The sequence below is a fragment of the Sebastes umbrosus genome, chromosome 17 (genome assembly GCF_015220745.1).
Source record: "Sebastes umbrosus isolate fSebUmb1 chromosome 17, fSebUmb1.pri, whole genome shotgun sequence".
Classification (NCBI taxonomy): Eukaryota; Metazoa; Chordata; class Actinopteri; order Perciformes; family Sebastidae; genus Sebastes; species Sebastes umbrosus.
In genome coordinates, this window is record NC_051285.1 from 21,911,826 (window position 1) to 21,924,336 (window position 12,511).

At 37.6% G+C, this 12,511-nt stretch overlaps 1 long non-coding RNA gene across 1 annotated transcript; it reads left to right on the plus strand.

Annotated features, from left to right (window-relative positions):
* The first annotated feature begins 1 nt into the window (after window position 1).
* On the plus strand, window positions 2–12,490 carry LOC119475551. Its single transcript, XR_005203824.1, has 4 exons — window positions 2–121; window positions 1,660–1,776; window positions 11,334–11,378; window positions 11,777–12,490. It is a non-coding gene; the product is annotated as an uncharacterized LOC119475551 (long non-coding RNA).
* The last annotated feature ends 21 nt before the right edge of the window (window positions 12,491–12,511 follow it).

Genomic DNA, 12,511 nt, shown 5'->3' on the forward strand with positions numbered 1-12,511 from the left:
GAATGGGGAGGGAGCAGCGGGAGCGAGCTTTATTAGGCGGTTTCTGTTGTTCAGGTGGGCGGGGACGCGCACGTAGTTTCGACTCATCAGGCGACGCAGCAAACACCTGAAGTTTCATGATGTAAGTGTTTCCTGTAGCAGACCCCCTCTGCACTCACACACACACACACACACACACACACACACACACCATTGATAGACTATAATGATTTTGGTTTGTACTATATCCAATAAATATGATTGATGACACAGAAATGCATCTGAAGTTAATATTGTAAGTGCAGAATTTCTAATAAACCAATGGATATTGTTAAATATCTTCTTATTTTATATTACCAAAATAAAAGTGGACACCAGCATTAGTCATAATAATGTAAGTCTAACCACGTCTAGTCTAACCATGTGAGGCTTGGTAAGCTGGAAAAACAGGAATATTCAAAACTAGGAGGCATTTTGTTTGTTTGTCTGTTTCTTTATTTACACATGTGAAAGATTAAAAAGATGCAGTATATAATTTGCAAGGGGATGTATTTAAAAAAAAAAAATTATATATAAAACTGCACAAAATCCAGTTAATGAAAAGAAAACAGGAAATGTGTCAGGAGATGTCAAGAAGCCACAGGTTTATACAAAGAACAATAACAATAAAAAAACAAATAACAAAAACAATAACAATAAAAAACAATAACAAAAAAGGAAGAAAGATCTAAACTAACATAATTTTAAAAATACAAAAAAAGTTAAACAACAACAAGAAGTACACAAAATGTGCAGAAAAACCTAACCAAACAGTGGAAAACAATCCAATAAAATATATCTAAACATATCAAAAGATAATTAGACATCATTAATTAAATGGGATGATAATTTCCTTTTAAAATGTTCTAAGGATAACGAGCTCTTGATAACATGTATTTTGGTGTTCCATATTTGTACGCTGCGATATCTGAGGGAGTACTGGCCATGTTTTGTTTTGTAAAAAGGCAAGTGAAGATGATTAATCTGTCTAGTATTATGTGAATTAATTTGAGAATAAGATTTAAAGAAGTTGCTAAACTATGATGGTAAAGAAGAAGGCAAGAACATATATTTATATATAAACACACATATCTGATGAATATTTACGTCATAAACTGAAAGAATGTTCAGTTTCCTGAACAGTGGAGCAGAAGCCTCCTTAGAGTTTGACAAAGTTGCACTTTGTATACATATTTTTGAACAGGTAAAGCACCAATAGAGAGACATGCTTTTATAATATATGCATGCGTAGCATCATGCTGGCTTTATTATATGGGTTCCACATGACTTAAAAATTGTCCAAAATGGGAAGTTGTATTAATGTAAGTGGAGTTCCATTCAATGAGGAGACATGAGTCAAATAAAACATTATACAGTGTAGTGTGATGAAAAGCCATTTTACTATCTAGCCTATAATATTATTATATATTATTATATTTAATCATACACAAATTGAACAATCAACATCTAAACCACTACTCTCAAAAATTGTATTACATAGGATAATATCGCATTCTTATACACACGCAATTTTGTTGGCTTTGTAATTTTTATATTCAACACATGTGTGAGTATGGCTGTGCTTGAGTTATAGGACATTAAATGGCCCTCTGACAGAAGCGTGTGCTTTATCTGCCATAGGTCAGCAGCAGAACTGAACTCCACTCTGACATGGAGGAGGTACATTTTGAAAACCAGGAAAATCAACAAACAGCAACACAAGGTGTGGCTCTGATACTGTTTGGTGAAGAGTTAAAGGTATGAATACTTTGCATTGATGGATCCTGTTGTTATGGTAACACATTTCAGTTTGAATCATGTTAAGATAAGATGAGATAATTCCTTTATTAGTCCCACAGCGGGGAAATTTGCAATGTTATTGAATGTTAATACCACTTATATACCTTTAAACTGAGGGAGATTTTATTCAAATTGCATTTGGACACAACTTCACAGCATTTATTGCCTACATTTCAAGTAACTGTGCTGAGCTGATCAGTGGCAAGACTGGCATTGTCCTGATAAATCCAGATATTATAACTTACCAGTCTAAAGCTGACTTTCAGTGAGTGCTTCAAGTTTAAAATAACTATTGCTGTGTGTCATATCAGAGTTTCTATTGGCCCAAAGGGAGTAATAGACACAATATATGCTGGTTTTATTGGCGCAAATGGTCTGTAGATAGCCTATACAATTTTTAATGAAACAGCACAATTTTATAATTTATGGCAATGTTTTTGTGCCACAGATCCCACTTTGAGAATCAAGAGTCTGCTGATCCCTGATACTGTATTGAATCAAGTGTTGGACTAAAGAATGTATGACTGAAACGTTCCCTGTCAACAGTGAATGAGATGGACACAGAGTCCTCAGCTTTCTAGTACATCTGAACACTGGTCAATGGAATGTTTTTGTACCAGTCATCTCCCACCTCAGATAATGTTTATTATCAGGAACCCTCACTTCCCCTTTAGATAAACTTCTGGGCTGGTGTGGTTAAAAAAACAGAACATCATTTTTTCGGGCCTTTCCTTTAAATAATTTGTTGGTATGTTTTACTGTCAGTTTTGTAACCATTCTTTTCCGTTAGTTTGTATTCTATACTTATTACTTTTTACGTGAGCACTTAAAGGCGCCGCCACCACCACTACTACTACTACATCAAAACATTTCAGTAGAATCCATTATGAAAATAAACACCTTCCCTCTGACACACTGCAAAAGGTGGAGCTCTAAGAGGCTCGGAGTTTTATTTTTAGGAGCACTGTGCCCTGAGGGTGAATTGTTTTCAGATGACAGTTTGTTCTCAGGAGTTCACTATGACAACATGGGAGAAAATCCCAGGACTTGGTCAGTTTTCACCCGGATAGAGATACAATCTTGTGTCAGGTTTGCTCTAGTTTTACTTGAAAATTTCAAATGAAATCTTTGCTACATACAGTATATAATGATGAGGTTACATGTTAATCTGATTGAATCGTGCCTTTTAAGAATCAGTTTCCCTTTCGACTTCGCTCTGTGTTGTACAGTTATACGTTACAGCCTGGCAGCGGCTTCAAAGTTACACTTGGAGTTGATTCAGTTACCAGTCCAAACAGGTTTTATTGAGAACCTTCTGGTATCTATGCAGTTATTATATTAGAAAACATAAAAATATGCCACCCAAACATAATCTCTATGCACATGCGAGCCTAACAAGCACAGGCATGTGAATTTCTCACACACTTTTACTACATTGCATCATATACCATATAAGCATACAAAGGGATTGTCAGGTTATGAAGATACTATGATACTTGCGCAACATTGAGACTTCAGATAGATACCCACAGTCACTCTCTGAGTCATCACACGCTGTAGGAAAGACACAGGAAGTAAGACGTAAATATTTTGGATTTGACACTAGTTTCTAGACCAGTCAGATGATTCATCTCAGATGAAACTGAATAGAACAATTTACATTTGTTTATCCTGCTTTACAGGGCGTGTCTAATGACACTTATAACTGACGTTGGATTTTCATGGTTTTAATGATTTAAATTATTTAAATTTGTTCTTAGGTTGGATCACGTGTATATGCGGGCAATGTAATTTCATAAAATTATTCACACTATTAAAAAGTTTTTCCCCAGCAACTAATGAGATTAAGGTTAATGTGACTGTCACTGAAGTTATTACCTGCCTGAACAACTTTCCCCCAAACTTCCTTTGATATTTTGAGTCATATTTTTCTCTCTGATCAGATGTTTTCCAATTAGGATTTAACCTCGCCGTTTGACACTTGTGTGTTGATGTTACCCTAATGACTCATTGTAATCCCTTTACCTTGAGTGTGCATCATTCGTGGGAAAATGGCTGTTGGACAAAAGGTTACATGAGGAGAGATGAAACAAAAATAAATCTCAAATGCAGTGCTGCCATCTGGTGGTTACTGTGAATATAGACCGAAGCTGTAAACAGCCATTTTAGCTCTTGTGGCTGTAACTAAAGCAGAATATATATATATACATATATATATATATATATATATATATATATATATATATATGTATATATGATGGTTACTTATTCTGTAAAGACAACCATGTTTGAGGACAATTTCAAGTAGATTTCTGAAATTTTCTGTTTAACTCCAAATTTGTCATGCATGGTATCTATGCATTCTTGTGTTTATTGAAGTGTTTGTGAACTTTACTCACCAGAATGTATTCTCAGATTAGATTATATAGGTTTGAAATATAAAAAAAAATATATAGATATTTAACTGGACATCATGTGACTGCATTGGGGGCAACTTTATATTTTCAAAAAGTACAATAAAATAAAATAATACCATTAATTTTACACAAATCCTACATAATGGTTCGTAGGTTTGTTTGTACAGGAGCAACTTAATAAAAAAAAATGTTCATGAGTTACAAAATAACAGCTTTTCAATTTTTTTCTAAAGTCACAAGAAGAAGTAATATTATATATGGAAGATGGAACGTGCCTAAATAATAAATAAATAAATAAATAAATAAATAAAATGTACCAAAATTATATATAAAATAAATGTAGGCATTAATTAATTGATAAAATGTGACATAAATTTATATTTCTGATGTCGAAAAGTTAACCCCATGACAGACTTTGAACGATAGCCCCCTCATTTACATAATAGAGCAGAAATGCATAAATAAATGGAAAAAGTAAATGGATAAAGAAAAGAATACAGAAATAAATAAGTTTGGGGAAATAAATAAGGGGGGAATGCAAAGGGGAAACCATGCAGAAGTAAATACATACATAAAAATATATATACATTTAATAATGAATAAAAAAATAAAAAAATAAATTAATTAATTAATTTAAAAGTTGATCAAAATAAATAAATGAATAAAAAGAAACATTTAATGGATTAGTAGATAGATAGAGGAATTAATACAAAGGTAAATAAATAGAAGCTAATTAAAACAGAAATATCAATTTATGTCACATTTTATCAATTTATTTAAGTGGCAGTATATTTTTGGCATCATTGGGCAAAAATTCCATAATAACCTTTCAGCATATTGTAATTCAAGTGTTCTGAGAGATAACTAGACTTTTGCACCTCTTAATGGCTCTGTTTTCAGGCTTTAAAAAATCGAGCCCGTGAAGGGAGACTTTGACCAATCACACACAGGTTATTTCCCTGAGAGAGCGTTCCTATTGGCTGTGCTCCGGTCATGCGTTCCTTCACCAGATTTCACAATGGCGGTGGCGTCACAAACCTTCTCATTTTACAGCTAAACCGTACACTACAAGATGATTCTGAAAACATTTGAGGGCCATAAATAGGCATTAATGTTACATAATATTGATTCATATTTGATCAGCGCTGCCTTGTTTGACCGTTTGGTCGGAGTTCGCGAGTGATTGACAGCCAGCTCTCATAGACAGAAGACCTCAGATCAGCTCTGACTGCTTGTTTTCCTCCGGTCTGTGAAATCTTACAGATGCCGTTAGGAGCACCGGAGGACACAGAGGCACATACTTTTTTCCAGGTTACCTGTTTCATGTTCTCATATTTGCTCCAATCTCGCCTACTTCAGCTTTAATGAGTCATTTATTTATTTTTGTTTTTGGCAGGTTCTGTCCTCCACAGTCATGGGCCACGCATAATGATGTATAAAAATAATGCTCCTGAAGAATTTCTAATCATTATCATTATGTTTGATCCATTTTTGTTAATTTGCAAATATGATCGAATTGTGAATATTGTGAAAAGAGCAAACAAATGCTTTCCTCTTATCGGCAGTCTCAAGTCACACATGAGAGACAGTGGTGGACAAACCAGTTGTCACCTGTAAAAGTGTAAACTCTAAGCTATGAAACGTAATCAACAATGATCCAGAAGTGTTTGAATTATATCCAAATGTACATGTGTTTAACAGTATTCCTTAACTGGAATTATATATATTATGTATAGTGGCTTAATTAAAGCTGCAGCTGTGAAGTGCTTCTAATGATCCTTGATTTATATTGTAGCTAGCAGAAAAACTGTGACGCTCAGGGCTTTCTTGCCGGAATTTGCATATAAGATTTTTATTTTGATTGTGTGCAATTTTTGCCAGCGCACTAAGATAAAAAAGGAGATTTTATTCCTGATAATGTGCCAAAAAGTGATGTTTCACTCTGCACTATGGAACGCCTATTGTAGATGATGAAGAAGATCATATATTTTACATGCATATCATTTGCAGAAACAAAGTATAATTTAGAACTTGTCAAACACTGCCTTTTGCTTACATTATGTAACATCTTTGTAAATTACTTTACTCTCTCTATTTCTCTCTCTTTATTATATTCTACATTCTACTATATCATTTACATTTAATCAATGAAATCATGACTTCTGTTTCTGTATTTTCCCTTGAAAATGTATGATGAAATACCAAATGGCTTTTGTTCATTATCTCAATTGTCTTATCTTTTGCTTCATAGCAATTATTGATATTGAGACATAATTTTCACATTTCTTTTTACCTTCACCATACACTTCTGCTGACTTTGTTGATCATTTCATGATTGTTTTCCCTCCATCTGCTGTGTTATTGACATGAATATCAATGCAAGAGCAGTTGATTGTGTGCAGTCAGAAGACATTCAGTGCTTGGAAAAAAAACCAACATAATTAAATGCAACACATGCACATAAAACCTTCAAGGTTGTGATTTTCCCACGTCTGTTCAAATTTAGCATGTAGATGCCTGTAACGGAAACATGCGCACGCTGAGGGTAATTGGCTCCTCCAGCTATCGTGAGAACTATATTTGGTTTAATGCCTTAATCCTTATTTGCCGCATTAAGAAATATAATGCTCCATTCAGTCTGTGCGCAGACGGCTCCTCTCTCTGTGTGGGTTTTACTGAGAATAATCTTATAGAAATGCATGAGCCATGCTTCCATGGAGATTTGAGATGTCCCAGTAAAGCGCAAAGGAGGATCAGAGGAGGAAAAGAGGGGCTGTCTGACCCCGGCCGAGGTCGCGTCTCAAAGGGGGACTCGTCGTGAAAGTCAGCGACAGCCCAGAGCGCACAATAATCTGCCAGATCAGATGCTGCTCAACTTGAGCTTGTTCTACAGTGTGACTTGTAGCTTAATTATCCCAGTCTGTGGGACACGAGCCATCATCCATTTACCACGGTTACCACTGAGAGATTGTAATGGCTAATTGACTGCTGGGTTGTGAACTAGAAGTAATTGCAGCTATTCATCCATCTGATGTGTTTCGGTTAAATAATCTCGGGTTTCTTTGAAAAGGCAGATGATTCTTTAGATCAGACAGCTGTTAGTTTGTTAATCTCACACCAAATGAACACTACATCATCACTACATCAATGTATTCATGCTGATTTGCCTTATATGCTGAATGCAATGTGTTGCAAAGTGTAAAATATGCAATTTGAGCTGTCAATGTTCAGAGATTTTTGTCACTACTATAAGGCTTTAGCGTCATGGTTGATAGCTACAAGGGAGATGCAAAGAGGGATGAAAGATGCGAGGGCAATTGTGAAAGGTCATGAGTCAGATTTGAGCCCACCTTTTTAAAGATGATGACAAAATTCACAAGATTATGCCCAGTGCAATTAGTTTTAATCATGAAAACTAAATGGGATGGTGCAGAAGTCAGTGTAGCTATACAGGCTTTATAGTGAACTCCAAGCGCTCTATCTGCAAGCCTGTGCATGTTTGGTTTTATAGGGGTTTTACTTTTATTTACCCTGTTTACCAAGAGTCAGACAAGCTTATGGATGGCATGACACTTGACTGAAAACCTTCTAAAATAAAACATCATTGTCCCACAATTACTGGTAGGTAAAACACTACACTTACATAAGGTAAAAAGGGGGAAACAATAGATCAGGAGTTTTCCATCATCTCTGTGGTATTGAGCATGTTAATAGCGGCAGTAGCTCAGTTCATGGGGGCCCAGCTTGGGAACCGAAAGGTCGCTGGTTCAAGTCCCCAAACATACCAAGTACACCGTGTGGACTGGTAGCTTCAGAGATGTCAGATCGCCTCCTGGGAACTGCTCGGGGCACCATCCTGTGAGGCAGCCTCTTCGCTCTGACATCTCTGCATACATAATGAATGTGTATAGGTCATGTTTGAGTATTTGTTTTTTAGGCCTGTGTGTGTCAATATATATATACAGAGTGAAAGAAATTGAATTTCCCCTTATTAATTTTCCCGGGATTAATAAAGTACACATTATTTATTTATTTTAGATTATTATTAAAGGTCCAGTGTGTAGGATTTTGGCGGCATCTATTGGTGTGTTTGCAGATTGCAACCAACTAAGTATCCCACCCCCCCACCCCCCCGCTCACTCCTCCCTTTCCGAGACTGCTGTAACGTGAGTTGCAGAGTGCAAAACCTTGGTAACGCTGTTCGCTTCGCTCAGAGGCCATCCTTACCGTAATAACACTATACTTTAGGAGCAAAGGAAGTCAGACGGCGGCTGGCGATACCACGGTTTTAGTTTCACAAGCGTGTTGGAGAACTACGGTGGCCTTCAGGTAACATAAAAACGTAAAAGTCTCTCTCTAGAGTCAGTGTTTGGTTCGTCCGTTCTGGGCTACTGTAGAAACATGGCGGTGCAACATGGTGGACTCTGTGAAGAGGACCCGCTCCCTATGTAGATATGAAGGGCTCCTTCTAAGCTAATGGAAACACAATGATTCTTAATTCCAGGTGATTATACACTAATGAAAACATAGTAATGAATATTATATTCCATTTCTGCTCATAGATGCCATGAAATGTTACACACTGGTCCTTTAATAGAGGAAAATAATGGAAGAAACACCACAAGAAGGGTCCTCCCTCTAGGTTTGATAGCTGCCAGTATAGGCAGCACGACTAAAAAGCCCATCTGCTAATATTAATTACACATGACACAGTATAATGATCATCATTACAAATGATTGCTTCCTGTATAAAGAGATAGGGGAGTGTTTAGTCTAACTTGGCTTAAAGACTGGGAAGCAGAGGGAGACTGAGAGCCCAGCCAAGATTATGCATTTTGCCCTTGTTCAACATTTCTCCCTGCTGGAACACTGACATCACTTTGTTGTGTATGTACCTTCTGCATGCAGAGGCTACTCTCTGTCCTAAGAAAAACACATCCGCTTCTTTTTATCAACCTCAGGCCATGTGGACCATCTTTTATGACGCAGAGGCATCCCTGAGGAACTCCTTTCACTTGCTGCGCATTAACTACCTGACAACCTCTTCATTTGCAAGTCAAAACATTAAAAGAGTGTCTAAAGTCTGCTATGCAAAAGGCTCTTGGGTAAATATCATTATTATGCAGAGGGGATGGGAGTTCTTCCCTGAGGTGGTAAACCGAGAGGCAACTGGCTGGGCAAGGTCGGGATATGGCATCCTTAGCTGCAGAGGTGATGGCTAGGAAAAGCTATGAAGCACACCCTGATGTGCCTGTTTGGCAGCTAACTTAATGTAGTATAGAACAGGTGATAGTCCGCCACACACAGATGCACACACCAGAATGGACATGCACAAAGTGTGCCAGTGCTCCTGGAAGAAGTCACTGTCTCTTGGAAAGATGACTCATATTCCAGCAAGACCCCTATTCAAAGAACGTTTTTCATGGATTTTTGAAAGGATGGTTAAGCAGTCCATGAAGGCCATGTTGGCTGCCCACCTCCACCCAAGATTGTCGGCTACATTACACCCCCCACCCTCTCAGCGTTTTCAGTCCACCATGACTGAAAGAGCTTATAAAGGCAGCAGCCTTCATGGTGAGAGCTCTTAACATCACCTCCGTGTTGACAGCTTACCAAGTGGAACTTTTATAATGGTGGGAAGAGATAACCAGGATTATGGATATTTGTGTGCGGTGCTGTGCTGCCCGTGTAGCAGGGAAGTGTGTGCAGGAGAGAGGTGGGCGAGATGGCTCAACCTGAACAACTTGTTGGAGAAGATTCCAGACTCAGAGTTGTGAAATGCGGTGATGGTGGTATACACAAGAGAAAGTGCTAAAAGACTAATGTGCAATAATAATAATGAAGATAAATAGTTATAGATATATGTAATATAGTGGAGCAGATGTGCACGCCGTTTGGCCATTAGACCCTTTTGAGTTGCAGGATACTGCAACAGAGTGAGGCAGAATCAGGGAAGATATTTCACCCCCATCCGGTCTCGCTCTATAGGGACCTGGCCCATGAGTGGTTTAATCATTTGAGAACTGCTGGGCTATCACAGAGTTTTATTAATGCTATTCAAAATGCCACATCATCATCCAACAGACACGTAAAAGACTGTAAGTGGAGAGAGTTTTAGGAATGGTGTGTTGAGGCACAGGATATTCCCTTCCAGTGGTGCCATTTTGTCATTTCTACAGGACTTTATTGACAAGTGTATTGTTGGTTTCGATGGAAAAACTGCAGGGGTACATGGTTTGTCGGTTCATGAAAGGGGCACAGAGAGACTATTACCCATCTCCAAGCCAATTCCACCATCATGGGATCAATTCCAGAGTTCCTCACCAGCCATCCCTCTGAGCCATTTGAACACATCCATCGCTGTTCAAGCGGTTCAAAGGGATAGCTGTGTCTCCTATAGTGGATAAGTCACAAACACGGCACTGAAGCACTGACTCATGATCAGACGTCGTGAAGTGCGTTTGGTCCCTGATCGTATAGCGATTATAATAGAGGCTGTGTCTCAGACAGAGAAGGTAGTTCTCACAATTCTCTCATGGCTGCCTGATGCACATGAACTCACTGAGTAGGCCTACCAGAGTCCGCTAACCTACCAACCATCTTACTGTAGTATTAACATGAACCATGACGGCCTACTTTTACACCCCAGGCAAAAACATTGTTTTTCATGCACTGACCAATTTTGAGATTTTGGGCTAATTTGCTTCCATAACATGTCTTCTTTCAGACTAGTAGAAAGAAAACATCCAAAATACACATTTAGGTGTTTATTTTACTACTTTGTCTATTTGCGTCTGTAGATTTCTCCTAAATTCACCAAAAAGTTAGTATTAGATAATGCCTCATTTGTATATTTAGTTACATTTATATTTAAACATTTCAGAAAACTAATTGTCTTAATGTCAGTAATCAACTGAGGACATTTCATGGTGATATCTATTAGTTAAAAAATGTTACCCTATTCACCTGTGGAGTCTTTCAACATGTATGGAATTCTATAATCCATATCTTTTAAAGGCCGTTTCTCAAAATGAGTTTTTTCTCATACTCTTGTCATACTTGTGAGCTTTTATTGTGTTGTGTTATGTTTTACGGCAGATGCTTCTGCAGAGAAGAATGCAAAGAACAAGCTCCTGGTTTAAGGTAAGACAGCTTGCTCTGCTACTACTAGGTGCTAATGTTTACAGATGGCTGGTTTTATTAGCAGTGCAACAGGTTGTATAACCAATGCTTTGCAAATGTGTGACGCTTTGCGCACAATTTACTGTAAGTGTATGGCTGTGCAGGTGGTTGTTTTGAACGGCAAATACACAGCATTGTCTCATAATTTATCTTAGAAGCCCCAAAACTGCTTTGTGACTGATTCATTGAAGTGCTTCTTGCCTCCTTTGATGCTCCTCTGCAGCTGATGATATTTTCTTTTACTGATGAAATCTGAGCATGCAGGTGTTGATGAGTGAAAGTTAGCATGCAGTCATTTGATATTTCTGTATGTGCTTTTGGATTAGACATCTAGATATAGAAACATGTTTTTTTTTTAGGAAACAGCATGGATTTCACACCAGTGTTGAGTGTTATAGGCCAGGGTATCCACTATGTGAGGGTACACAGGCCTTTGGAAGATCACAACCTCACCTCACCTCTTATATCCAACATTGAGATGAAGTGAATATTAGAAAAGCTGCAGTTTGTGTGTTTCTGCTGTATTTGTGAGTGAAAGCAGACCATTCTCAGGTTTACATTGTACAAAATGAGATAATAGATACTGTATTTACGGTGTTTGGGCCCTCATTGATTTGGTTTTATTGTATTATTATTATTATTAGTGGTAAATCTCTATGAGGTTACATATAATCTTTAAGTTATGGTGTTGCTGTTAAGTATCAGTGTTATAAATCCAGAGGACTAACTTGAATTAGATCTTTTGAATCTGTTGAAAGGAGCTGTGCGAACATCAGTGTGTTCACTGAAAGAATATGGATTAGTTTATCATTTTTATTATAAATATGATTTAGGCAAGTCAGCCATTTGTAATATTGCTTTTGAGTAAAAGTATGACATTTGTTAATAGTACAATCATTGACTTATATCTCCAAGTGACTGAATGAATAGGTCTAGGCGTAACTGAGGCTACAATTCCACATGTCCTTTAAAGATAGAGGGAGAAAAGAGAGAATCAGGGCAGGTCAGCTGGTTCAGCCTCGCCGCGCTGGGACCTGAGGAGTCACCGACCTATGACACCATCTCATAGCTCAGCTGGGACCACAGACACTTAT